The following is a 13302-nucleotide window of genomic DNA, read 5'->3' as shown; positions in this document are numbered from 1 at the left end:
CACCCTACTAGGGAAAAAGAGAGGCAGACTGGGAGTATGGATCGACCTGTCAACACCCATGTTCAGCAGGGAAGCAATTACAGAAGCCAGACCTTCCACTTTCTGCATCCCATAATGATCCTGGGGTCCATACTCCCAGAGGGTTAAAGAATAGGGAAGTTATCAAGGGAGGGGATGGGATACAGAGTTCTAGTGGTGGGAATTGTGTGGAGTTGTGCCCTTCTTATCCTATGGTTTAGGCAATATTTCCTTTTTATAAATAAAAAAATTACCCTTTTTTCTATAAGTAATAGTAATTTGAATATGCTTTTCTTTTTTAATAGTTATTTATTCCCTTTTGTTGTCCTTGTTGTTTTATTGTTGTAGTTATTATTGTTGTTGTCGTTGTTGGATAGGACAGAGAGAAATGGAGAGAGGAGGGGAAGACAGAGAGGGGAAGAGAAAGACAGACACCTGCAGACCTGCTTCACCTCCTGTGAAGTGACCCCCCTGCAGGTGGGGAGCCCGGGGGCTCGAACCGGGATCCTTATGATGGTCCCTGCCTGTGCTTTTCTTTGCATTCAGTGGTTATCATTGGAAACTTGATTGTGTCCAGAGACTATTTTGAAGAAAATGCTCAGTAAATCATTAACAGGAAGGCCTTTTTACCTTGTTTACTGATGTAAATAGAGCATGGTGTTTAGAAGGTTCCAACATTACAAAACAGCATTATTCTTGGGAGGGAAGTCATCAATCTACAGGTCAGTAAAATTTAAAGCTCTAGGACCTTGAACCTAATAGACTCTCAAGAAATGTTTGCTGAATAAAGCAAATGCCAGAAATATAAAGTTATCCGATGTGCAAAAGCTGTGTTTCTGCTGCTTTGGAAAGGAAGTTTTCTTGATAAATTAGCAATCCTAGGAACAAGGGTCAGGATTATACTTGCTGACTGGGACTTGCAAGAGTGAGAGTTCTCTGCCGAGTTAGGAATGAACTTCTGTCCTAGACTGCTCTACTTCAGAAAGCTGAATGCCTCTACTCATTTAGATCCACTAAAAAAGGGAGAAAAGAACATTGATCTTCTTGTTAATGAGCTATTTTAACAAAATTCGCTAAGTCATCAGTTTCTTATGTATATGGGAAATGGTGTCTAAGATATATTAAGTAAAATAGAGTATATAGTATGAAACCTATAAATGAACACATACATATAAACACAAATGTACATACATGCATGTGTTATGGGATATGTGTGTGCCATGACTCCCATAGTGTCTACCTCAAATGGAGCAGGGGACTGGAACTGTATTTTCTGCAGTTTGGTGATCTTTGGGTTTTCTAGAACTTATATTTTGTCTACAATGGGGTGATTTTTTTTTTATTTGCTTCCAGGGCTCAGTGCCTGCACTATGAATCCACTGTTTCTGGAGGCCATTTTTTCCCCCTTTTGTAGCCCTTGTTGTTTATCGTTGTTGTTATTACTATCGTGTTGTTATTGCTGTCATTGTTGTTGGACAGGACAGAGGGAAATCAAGAGAGGAGGGGAAGACAGAGAGGAAGAGAGAAAGATGGACACATGCAGACCTGCTATACCACTTGTGAAGTGTCCCTCCCTGCAGGTGGGGAGCAGGGGGCTCGAACCAGCATCCTTACGCTGGTCCTTGCACTTCGTGCCATGTGCGCTTAACCTGCTGTGCTACCACCTGGCTCAATGGGGTGATTTTTCTATCTACTACATTTCTGGGGCTGGAGAGATGGCTTACTTGATAGTGATATCATGTGTCTTGCCACTTGTGGCTCAAGTTTGAACCTCGACACCACACTGGAGTGCTATCACACTGAGGGAAGCCCTGATGCTGTGGTGCCTCCCCCCATGCCTTTTTTTTTTTTAAAAAAAAACCTGTCTTTCTTTGTGTGTCTTGACTTGAAAGACATTTTTGACTTGGAGTGGTGGGATTGCATGCATGAGACCCAGGTTCCAGAAAAAAAGAAAAAAAATGTTTCTGGTAGGCCATAAAACTAGTCTGCTAATTAGTGTGGTAGGGTTCTTGCTAGGCAACAGGAGACAAATGCTTGGGGTAAGTTAGGTGATGGGATGGGAGCTGGGAGAGCACTGTTCCTGGACTCTACTAACGTGAATGTCAGGTTGATACTCTTACTGCTAGATCAGCAATACGTGAGTAGCAGGAAAAATAAATAACCCCATCCAAAAATGGGGGGAGGACATGGACAGAATATTCATCACAGAAGAGATCCAAAAGTCCAAGAAAAATATGAAAAAAATGCTCCAAGTCTTTGATTGTCAGAAAAATGCACATCAAGACAACAATGAGATATCACTTCACTCCTGTGAGAATGACACACATCAGAAAAGGTAATAGCAGCAAATGCTGGAGAGGGTGTGGGGTCAAAGGAACCCTCCTGCACTGCTGGTGGGAATTTTAATTGGTCCAACCTCTGTGGAGAACAGTCTGGAAAACTCTCAGAAGGCTAGAAATGGACCTACCCTTTGACCCTGCAATTCCCCTCCTGGGGATATATCCTAAAGGAAGGGGAAACAAGCATCTAAGGAAAGACAATCTGTTAAGGGTGGGGGAGATAGCATAAAAAAAAATTTCACAGGGGTGGGGTGGTGGCGCAGTGTGTTAAGCACATGTGGCGCAAAGCACAAGGACCGGCGTTAAGGATTCGAGCCCCCTCCCCACCTGCAGGGGAGTCGCTTTCCAGGAGGTGAAGCAGGTCTGCAGGTGTCTGTCTTTCTCTCCCCCTCTCTGTCTTCCCCTCCTCTCTCCATTTCTCTCTGTCCTATCCAACAACGAACAACATCAACAATGGCAATAATAATAATAACTACAACGAGGCTACAACAACAAGGGCAACAAAAAGGGGGGAAAATGGCCTCCAGGAGTGGTGGATTCATGGTGCAGGCACAAAGCCCAGCAATAACCCTGGAGGAAAAAAAAAATTCACATTCCATTTGAGACACTGGGACTCCAGCTGAAAAGAGTTCAGGAAAGAAAATCTCCCCTGGGGAAGCGGTTGTACTTGGTATAGGTCAGTTTGCATACTTTATATCCTCTTATCTGCTCCAAAGTACAGACTGTTCCCACTATTCTCTGTTTCCCCATTGGAGCTCAACTGTATTTCAGGGCCAACCTGTTCTTTCTTCCATATCCTGAAATGGAACCTGATGCCAGCTCATATCAATGTATAGAAACTGAACAGTGTGGCTTTCATTATATGATTCAAAAGAAAACATTGGTGGAGTCCTTTGAAATTGAAGACAGAGATACCATAGTAGAAACCCCCTCACTGTCTTTTTTGAAATGGACTGAACTGCACTTGTTTTGTGAATTACTACTGGAGAAATCAACAGAATAAAATCCTGATGATTGTGAATTATTTTCTCCCCAGAAGAGAGAATCAGCAACAAATTGTGTATAACCAATAGTAGTGCTTGTTACTATTAATTATTATTTTTTATTATATTTATTTATTTTTCCTTTTGTTGCCCTTGTTTTTTATTGTTGTTATAGTTATTGTTGTTATTGATGTCATCTTTGTTGGATAGGACACAGAGAAATAGAGAGAGGAGGGGAAGACAGAGAGAAAGGGAGAGAAAGACAGTCACCTACAGACCTGCTTCACTACCTGTGAAGCGACTCCCCTGCAGGACTCCCCTGTATAAGTGAAGTACAAGGAATTTATTCTTAAGTTTGAAAGAGTGAAAATAAGGCCAGTCCACATGCTTACAAAGAGACAACACCAAAAGACAAAAGACAAACCTCAGCTGAGTGATCCCAGGCCGGTACCAAATCTGGTCCCGTTGTTCTGAGATAACCAGGCTTGAAATTCAAATTCACCCTCCTTTAAAAGGGAAAAGTGGAGGGGGGATATGCATGATTGGGGTGGTCTGTATGTCCTTGCTAATTTATCTTTGGGGTAAAAGTTTCAAGGAGAACATTCCATTCTTATCTTCTAGGGAGGAAGCAAGCAGTGTTTACAGAAGCCAAGTGGACAAGTTAACATATAGCTGAGAAAGCAGGGGTTACAGGGTATGCAGTTTTCAAGGCAAACATTTGTATCCACCAGGTGCAGAGCTGAAACAGTTAGTGCATTAGTGTAATTTCATCTTATCTAGTTTCTCAGACATTTTCTCTATTTCAGTGAACTTGTCTAAATTTGGGGAATTTTATTTTCTCACACTTTCTTCCGCAAATGATGAGTAACTAATTGCATAGCCAACTATGCAGAGATGGTATTAACTATTCCTAAACATCTCTCTCATATTTAAAAAAAAGCTTTTGATTTGTTTACTTAATAATAAACCAAACTTAAAATAGACACAACTCTTTAAACAACTCCTGTAATATATTAGCCAAATAATATTTGATTGAAGGAATAAAAGGGGAAATTGATATCAAAATCCTTCATGTGGAGGAATTATCTTTCTAGATATCATACAATAAGTTAAGCAAAATTCTAAACATTAGTCAGTTTACAAGATATAGTTAAAATGGTCGGATGGTAGTGCAGCGTATTAAGCATAGGTGGCACAAAGCGCAAGGACCGGTGTAACAATCCCCGTTAGAGCCCCGGGGGAACGCTTCACAAGCAGTGAAGCAGGTCTGCAGGTGTCTGTCTTTCTCTCCCCCTTTCTGTCTCCCCTCCTCCCTCCATGTCTCTCTGTCCTATCCAACAATGACAACAACAATAATAACTACAACAATAAAATATCAAAAAAAGTCACAATCAGTATTACTGTTTCTTTTAAAAATAATTCCTCTTAATATTTACTTATTTATTTATATATTTATTAGACAGAGGTAGAAATCAATCGAGAGGAAGGGTGAGAAAGAAAGATCTGTGACATTGCTTTACCACTTATGAAGCTTTTCCTCCTGCAGGTGGGAACCAGGGGATTAAACCTGGGTCCTTTTGCATTGTAACATGTATGTTCAACTAGGTGTGATACCACCTGGCCCCAATATTATTGTTGAGTTTCTTTTTTAATTAGAGCACTGTTCAGCTGTGGTCTATGGTGATGTTAGGGATTGAACATGGGACTTTGGAGATTTAGGCATGAGAGTCGTTTTGCATAACCATTATGCTATCTACCCCCTCCATCCCAGTATTATTGTTTCTAATGGTAAGTATATATTTCTCCAAATACAGACCTCCATGTTCTCTCAGTTGTTTAATGTACTTTTGGTTTAAAGGAAGAAAGAAGTTAAGGAAAACCAGTTTGTATCCTGGAAATTTTGAATGTAACATTTAAATTTTGATGAATTCAGTTTTGAAAGATTTAAGTTTTTGCCAGCTGTTTGTTTTTAAAGGGGTAAGAGTAGAGAGTTCTACATTCATTTCTAAACCTGGTAGAATCATCTTGCTTTCTAATTTTTTAAAAAATAATTTGCTTTCCTATTTTTCAAGCATTTCTCAATGACCGCTGACTTCTAATACAACATGCCTTCAGAATTAGTGGTGGAGGGTGTGGTGTGCTGATATCAAAGGGAGTTATAAAACTGTACATTTATGACAACAATAAATTAACATTTCCTCAATGAAATAATCTAAAAACAAGTTACTATTTACCTTAGTCTTGATAATTTTGTTCATAAGCAAAAGGTCAAGCAGAAAACAACATATTATCTAGACTCCTTGTTGTAGTCATTTTGTAATATAAAAATATTGAATCATCATTTGTACCCTCCAAATAATATATGTCTCAACTAAAAGAGTACAAAGAATAGGAAAACTTAACTTGGATTTGAGTAAGAAATTTCTTCTTTCTTAAAGGGAAGGGCAAATTCCTTCATGGCTATGTGGCTGCTGTACGTGGTGGCCCTGGTGGGCCTGTACCACCTCGTGCGCTGGCACTGAGAGAGGCAGGTGGTGAGCCAGCTGCGAGACAAGTATGTCTTCATCACGGGCTGTGACTCGGGCTTCGGCAACCTGCTGGCCAGGCAGCTGGACCTGTGAGGCTTGAGGGTGTTGGCGGCATGTCTGACGGAGAAGGGGGCTGAGCAGCTGAGGGACCAGACTTCAGACAGGCTGGAGACGGTCATCCTGGATGTCACCAAGTCAGAGAGCATCGCTGAGGCCACCCAGTGGGTGAAGGAACGTGTTGGAGAAAAAGGTACAAAAAGAAGGCTGACTTGTGTTTTTTTTTTTTATTTTAATTTTTATTTATTCCCTTTTGTTGCCCTTGTTGGTTAATTGTTGTAGTTATTATTGTTGTTGTTATTGATGTTGTTGTTTCTGGATAGGACAGAGAGAAAGAGGAGGGGAAGACAGAGAAGGGGAGAGAAAGATAGACACCTGCAGACCTGCTTCACCACTTGTGAAGCAACTCCCCTGCTGGTGGGGAGCCAGGGGCTCCAACTGGGATCCTTCTGCTGGTCCTTGATCTTTGCACCACGTGCGCTTAACCTTCTGCTCTACCGCCTGACTCCCTTGACTTGTGTTTTCATGTTACCAGATAGCATACAGATGAAAATCCCTAACATGCAGGTGGGCTGCAAGTATTGTCTAGGAAGATGGTGTCAGCATTGTGAATAGGACTAGAAAGCTGGATCAGGAGGGAAAGTAGCTCCTAAATATGGTAAAAGTATATAAATACCGCTAACTGTAAACACTATTCCAACTGATCTCTGCAAGTTTTTCTTATTTTATTTTTATTAGTGATTTGCAAAAGAACTAAATAATAGGGGTACAATGCCTTACTATTCTAAGCACCAGAGCTGTGTCCAAATTTCCTCTATTGGAAACTGCAGTGTTTCTCCCAAGGTCACAGATGTAGGCTGACTATTATTTCTGTAACTACCTGTCTATTTATCTCTCTGTATAGTTTCTCCATTTCCCCCTCTACAGTCCTGCTTTCTCTTCCATTTTAAGTCACAGCTACACCTATTACTACTTTCAAATATCTTTTTTCCTCTTCTCTCTCTGGGTCCTGATGGAATTGGGTTTCAGAGCCCTCTAGTCATTTTCCTCTAACATTTCTCCCCCTCTGGGAGTATGAGCCAGAATTCTTTTTGTGGTACAGGAGGTGTAATTGCTTCTCTGCTGGACATTATGCAAATCTTTCAAAGCAAAGACAGAGCAATAAGACTGAGATTTTCTGGTTTCACTGACTTTTTTTTTTTCCCTCCAGGGTTATTGTTGGGCTCGGTGCCTGTACCATGAATCCACCGCTCCTGGAGGCCATTTCCCCACCCCCTATTTGTTGCCCTTGTAGGCCATTCCCCCCCTTTTTGTTGCCCTTGTTGTTGTAGCCTCGTTGTGGTTATTATTATTATTGCCATTGTTGATGTTGTTCGTTGTTGGATAGGACAGAGAAATGGATAGAGGAGGGGAAGACAGAGAGGGGGAGAGAAAGACAGACACCTGCAGACCTGCAGGTGAAGCAACTCCCTTGCAGGTGGGGAGCCAGGGGCTCGAAACGGGATCCTTACTTCAGTTCTTGTGCTTTGCGCCACATGTGCTTAACCCACTGCGCCACCGCCTGACCCCCGTCTCACTGACTTTTATTTTTTTTACATAGCACTCTGAAATTTTTAAATTTATCACCCATATAATTTTTTTTTTTGCCTCCAGGGTTATCACTGGGGTTTAGTGCCTGCACCATGAATCCCCATACCCTAGAGGGTATTTTTTCCCTATTTTGTTGTCCTTGTTGTTGTTATTATTATTGTTATTGTTGCTATTGCTGTTGTTGCTGTTGGGTAGGATAGAGAGAAATAGAGAGAGGAGGGGAAGACAGAGAAGGGGAGAGAAAGACAGACACCTGCAGACCTGCTTCACTGTCCGTGAAGCAACTCCCTTGCAGGCACGGGTCTGGGGGCTCGAACTGGGATCTTTACGCTGGTCCTTGTGCTTCATGCCATGTGTACTTAATCTGCTGCACTACCACCCAGCCCTCCAGATGTTCCACTTTTAACTTAAACATTTTGTTTCTACCAGGCCTCTGGGGATTGGTGAACAATGCTGGCATCTGTGTGCCTGTTGCCCCAAATGAATGGCTGACCAAAGACCAGTTCTTAAAGATCCTGAATGTAAACTTACATGGCCTCATTGAGGTGACCCTGAGCATTCTTCCTCTGATCAGAAAAGCCAGAGGAAGAATAATCAATGTTTCGAGTCCAGCGGGCAGAATATCTGTTTGGTGGTGGCTATTGCATTTCTAAGTATGGTGTGGAAGCTTTTCCTGACAGCCTGAGGTAAGTTCTTTCTTGATGAAGAAAAAGACTTGACTGAGGCTGGGGAGTATATTCCTGAACACACAGCCTCCTGAGCTAGGTCAATCATACCACCATTGATTGCACCATTAGATCTGGAGTGTGGGTGGGGGTAGATAGCATAATGGTTATTATGCAAAGAGACTCTCATGTCTGAGGCTCTGAAGTCCCAGGTTCAATCCCCCACACCACCATAAGCCAGAGCTGAGCAGTACTTTGGTAAAATAAAATAAAACAATACAAGATCTGGTGTGTGTTGTACGTATGTGGGGTATTTCTCCTGGTGATGACTGAAATGAGGGGATTTAGAAATGACATGTCTGAGGCTTGTGAGAAATAAGAAAATCCATTTGGAAATGTATTAGGCATAATTTGTCCATTGCCATTCCTATAAAGGCCTTTGTGCTTTGAGCAAATTTAATAGGTTACTATGAGGCACATGGTGGCAGTAAATCTAACTAAAACTTCTTTTTTTGCCTTGTTGTTTATGTGCCGTATCTCACTAAATCTAACTGATTCTCACAAGGAAGGAGAGAATATCAGTGACTCAATTTCAAGGCACTGCTCTGTGTTAAGAGCTCTGTTTATTCCTTACAGAAACCCTGTGAATAGACATGGTCAGGTGTAAGGCTGAGCCAGAATTGAATCCAGTTATGTGGATGGAAATAACTCCTACAGTGGGTGCATGATAGATAAACATAGTAAATGATAAACACACACAGCAAATACTGTGTGACCTGTATGCACAGAGGCAAGACTGAAGGGGTGACTCACCTTTCTTTGAGGCAACGGTCAAATCTTTTTTTTAAATTTACTTTAAAAAAATATTTTATTTATTTATTTATTTTCCTTTTTCTTGCCCTTGTTTTTATCATTGTTGTGGTTATTATTGTTGTTGCTGGATAGGACAGAGAGAAATGGAGAGAAGAGGGGAAGACAGAGAGGGGGAGAGAAAGACACCTGCAGACCTGCTTCACCGCCTGTGAAGTGACTCCCCTGCAGGTGGGGAGCCGGGGGCTCAAACAGGGATCCTTTCACTTTGTGCCATGTGCGCTTAACCTGCTGCGCCACCGCCCAACCCCCATTTACTTATTTTTTATTTACAAAATGGAAATATTTGCCAGGCTACCCTGAGGGTATTTCTTCCCGGGCACATGCTCTCTGGGTTGGAGAGAACTCGACTGGAGCCAACCTAGGCTGCTGCTTACTCAGCGAGGCAGGAGAGGAACCAGGAATTCTCTTGGCTGAGCGGGAACATAATGCAATGCTTTTATTGATCAGAGAAAAATGCCTTTATATCTTCTGAAGTGGAAGTGGCAGGTCAGAAAAGGAAAGGGGTAGGGTGGGGGTGGAGAGAAGAAAAGAGTGTGAAAGTAGCAAGCTTCCATCTAACCAGTGGGGATTAAACCAATACCCTGCAGGCGGGTCTCAGGCAAAACAATGATTATGTAAATAGACCACAGAATTAAGCAATGCAGGGGGCCTGGAGTAATGACCAACAAATATTGACAAGACTACAGGATAAGAGGGGTATATTTCCACACAGTACCCATCCCCAGAGCTCCATATTCAATCCCCTCCCTTGAGATCTTCCTTATTCTTTATCCCTCTGGGAGCATGGACCCAGGATCATTGTGGGGTATAATAGGTGGGAGGTCTGGCTTCTGTAATTGCTTCACCACTGAACATGGGCATTGACAGGTCGATCCATACTCCCAGCCTGTCTCTCTCTTTCCCTAGTGGGGCATGGATCTGGGGTGGCGGGGTTCCAAGATACATGGTGGGGTCCTCTGCCCAAGGAGGTTGGGTTATCATCATGGTATCATCTGTAACCTGGTGGCTGAAAAAGAGTTTAAAGTATAATGCAGAACAAGTTGTTGACTAATCATGAATATAAAGGCAAGAATATTGCAGATGAAGATTTGGGGTCTCTGTTTTGAAAAAAGCTAGTAGGTCTGTTTTAGGTATATTCCAAAGAGCCTATAACTTTACTAGTGTTTGCCTTTGCCTGACATCTAATATGCAGGTGGACCCAGATTATTGTCTGGGGAGATGGTGTAATAGTTGGAAAAAGGACTAGAAAGCTGGATCAGGGAAGAGAATAGCTCCCAAATATGGGGAAAGTATATAAATATTGTTAACTGTAAACCCCACAGGTTTGATCTGTGGCCCATAGTCAGCACAGGAGCCTATGTAACCTCTACATTCCTGTAGGTCTGAGATTGCGGTCTGTGGTCACGGCTAGGATCATTCCAGGCTGGAGTGATCATTTCAGGACCATTTTAGGAACCTAATACTGACCTGAGTAGGTGATGAGGAGGGTGATGTGGGCGAGGGAGGCCTAGGTGTTCAGACAGATAAGGGCTTGTGTGGGAGCTGCGAGGGCAAGGTAGCTGAACTTCACATCTGGTAGGAGTTTTTTGAATTTTACTTGGAAACATGCCCCAGCGTGTGGGTATAGTCTTTCAATGCCTTTTGCCTTGTTCATTTCTAAGAATGACAGAATTCATTAGGCCAAAGATTCATGCTGTTATCTTGGTTAACTTTTACTCTCCTTGTGTTTCAGAAGGGAACTTTCTCCTTTTGGTGTTCGAGTTATTGTCATAATACCTGGGAACTTTAAAACTTCCATCTGCCCTGACAATATACAGGATGTACTTAATGGAATCTGGAACCAAGTGTCCCCAGATGTGAAGGAGAGCTATGGAGACCAGTACTTTGAAAGTTGTAAGTTTTACTTAATCTCATCAGTCCTGGGATGAGTAAATCATTAACTCAACAAATATTCCCAAGTGCTTGCTCTGTGCCTGCTGTGATGTTAGGCTCATGTGTTGTTGCCCATCTGCCTTGCCCAGGCCATTTCCCCTGAACCCTAGTAATTACTCAATACACTTCAGTTCTGTGCAAAGCTCAAGGGTAAACTTAAATAGCCCTCATAATGCTAGAAGAAAAGCATTATTATTATTATTACCTTATTCACAGGTAAGAAAACTGAGACCCAAAATGTTGAGTGATTTCTCAAGATCATTCAGCCAGTCAGTGGCAAAATGATTAATAGAACCCTGGCTAAGTTGCTCTAGGAAACTGTCACCTGATAGAAATAAAACAAAAGTTACAAACATAAGCTACCCATGTAATTAAAAAAAAGAGTGATTTACTTATTAGTGATGACAGAGAGAAAACCAGAGTACCACTCTGGTGCCTATGATGCCAGGGATTAACCTTAGTGCCTCATACTTTAACCCAGTGCTTTAACCATTGCACTAACTCCCAGTCACAGTCATCTATGGAATTTAACGTTTCCCATCTGCTACATTAAAAAAAAAAAAAAAACCAACAGATTCAGGAGGGAAGAGGACTGGGGATTTAAGTCCATATGGAAGAGTAGGATGATGGTTTGGTGGAGAATGGTTAGATGTACTGACACCTTCTGTGGGATAATGTGGAACTGCATCCTTGTGACAATAACTCTGTATGTCAATATTCCGCCAATATAGAGACTCTCTAGTTGAATACAAATAAACAGGTACATTTAGTCCAGAATGGATTAAACCCAGGGTGGCAACGCTTCAATGTATAATCAACACAAAAATTGCTAGTGAGATAGTTTACATTTCTTTCTTCATGCTCAGTCTTTGAAATGTGTTGCAACATTCTGTTGGATTGACCACTCTCTTGTGCTCAAATGCTACAAGAATTCAATGTTCTAGGGTTCTGGGCAGCCTTGCAGTGCTGAGCAGCATAGCCACTGAGCCTGTACTTGAAGCCTGGTAGCCTATTCCCCTCACCCAGACCTAGGACCATAAGACTTGGAACCCAAGACCTGTGGTTCACTCCCCATCCCCCAGATATGGCCCATGTCTTGTTTTCTCTCTACTTCCTTTTCACATTCATGGATTATCGTGTCCCAATGTATATATATTTTCTCTCCATAACAGTTTGCCAGAATTTTCGCAAAATGATGTCTAGAGCTCAGAAGGATCTGACCCAGGTCACTGACTGCATGGAGCAAGCCCTGATTGCCACATATTCTCGGACCCACTATGTTGTTGGCTGGGATGCTAAATACAGTAATTACAAAGAAGACTAAGGCAAGTATACACCTATGGGACTACATCAAATTAAAAAGCTTCTGTACAGCAAAAGAAACCACTACCCAAGAATAGAGGTCCATGAAGGATGATAAATGACATAGTGGGGGTTGTATTGTTAAATGGGAAACTGGAGAATGTTAGTATGTACAAACTATTGTATTTACTGTTGAATGTAAAACATTAATTCCCCAATAAAGAAATAAATTTTTTTAAAAGGGCAAAAAATGGAATAAATAAATAAAATAAACATTTTTTAAAAAAGAAAATATAATTGTATCTAAAATTAAAGAAACTGTCAACTTGAAAAAAAAAAAGAAAAGAAACCACTACCCAAACCAAGAGACCCCTCACAGAATGGGAGAAGATCTTTACATGCCACACATCAGATAAGAGTTTAATAACCAACATATATAAAGAGCTTGCCAGACTCAACAACAAGACAACAAATAACCCCATCCAAAAACGGGGGGAGGACTTGGACAGAATATTCACCACAGAAGAGATCCAAAAGGCTGAGAAACACATGAAAAAATGCTCCAAGCTCAGCTTCCCCAAAGACCCACCCTACTAGGGAAAGAGAGAGGCAGACTGGGAGTATGGACCGACCAGTCAACACCCATGTTCAGCGAGGAAGCAATTACCCTCCCTTCCTTTCCCATTCCTTTCCCCTTCCCCTTCTTCTTCCTCCTCTTCCTCCTTCCCTTCTTCCTCTCCTTCCTCTTCCCCTCCTCTTCCTTCTTGTTCTTTTTTTTTCCTCCTCCAGGGTTATTGCTGGGCTCGGTGCCTGCACCATGAATCCACCGCTCCTGGAGGACATTTTTATCCCCCCTTTTGTTGCCCTTGTTGTAGTTTCGTTGTGGTTATTATTATTGCCCTTGTTGACGCAATTCGTTGTTGGATAGGACAGAGAGAAATGGAGAGAGGAGGGGAAGACAGAGAAGGGGAGAGAAAGATAGACACCTGCAGACCTGCTTCACCGCCTGTGAAGC

The 13302-nt window shown here is 41.9% G+C and overlaps 1 pseudogene; it reads left to right on the top strand.

Moving 5' to 3' along the window:
* The first annotated feature begins 5678 nt into the window (after positions 1-5678).
* LOC103124266 (retinol dehydrogenase 7-like) lies at positions 5679-13023 on the top strand (annotated as a pseudogene).
* The last annotated feature ends 279 nt before the right edge of the window (positions 13024-13302 follow it).

The sequence above is a fragment of the Erinaceus europaeus genome, chromosome 7, assembly GCF_950295315.1.
Source record: "Erinaceus europaeus chromosome 7, mEriEur2.1, whole genome shotgun sequence".
In the NCBI taxonomy this organism is placed as follows: domain Eukaryota; kingdom Metazoa; phylum Chordata; class Mammalia; order Eulipotyphla; family Erinaceidae; genus Erinaceus; species Erinaceus europaeus.
This window is presented reverse-complemented; position numbering and strand designations above follow the sequence as displayed.